Raw genomic sequence first — 644 nt, forward strand, 5'->3', positions numbered from 1 at the left:
GATATGGTTTGGCGTTAGACGAATCTTCCCCCAGACTTGAACTGGACACCGTCCTCGGTGTCAATTCTCGTCTAGTAGAGGCAACCAATAAGATGAGTCAGAAGGGAAGAAAATCAAGAAGGAAAGGGAATACTTAGCTCGCGATGTTCGTTCACTCGCACTTAAGTCTGCCTACGTCAATCGCATAGCTAGCTTCCTCGCCTCCTCGGTAGCTCCTCATTAGAACTCAACCTGGTGATAAGAGACACAAATCGATATCCGATGCAAAAAGAAAAAAGAAAGAAAAGAAAAACTAACCTACAAACTCGGGTTGCCTCCCGGGAGCGCTTGTTTAAGGTCATTAGCTTGACCCAACACTCTCAACTACCGGATGGGTCTAACGGGCGAAGATTATCGATCTTCTGCCAACCTGGATCATGAAGTTTAAGAGCATCTCTACAACGAAAGGAGTTTGAGAAATGAAGTGTACCTAGTAGAGAAAAATCTGTTGGTCTCAGCATATTGATGAATGCCGGTTGAAACTTAAAATTGTTACGGTCGATGTCAGGCTGGCGAATGCATGAAAGCTGCTGAATGTACTTAGGCTGAAGGTATGCCCCATAAGTGTCATTGTTGTTCTCAGCAACTATAGCACGTTCCTCCAT

Source organism: Tarenaya hassleriana, unplaced genomic scaffold (assembly GCF_000463585.1).
Source record: "Tarenaya hassleriana unplaced genomic scaffold, ASM46358v1 Cleome373, whole genome shotgun sequence".
NCBI lineage: Eukaryota > Viridiplantae > Streptophyta > Magnoliopsida > Brassicales > Cleomaceae > Tarenaya > Tarenaya hassleriana.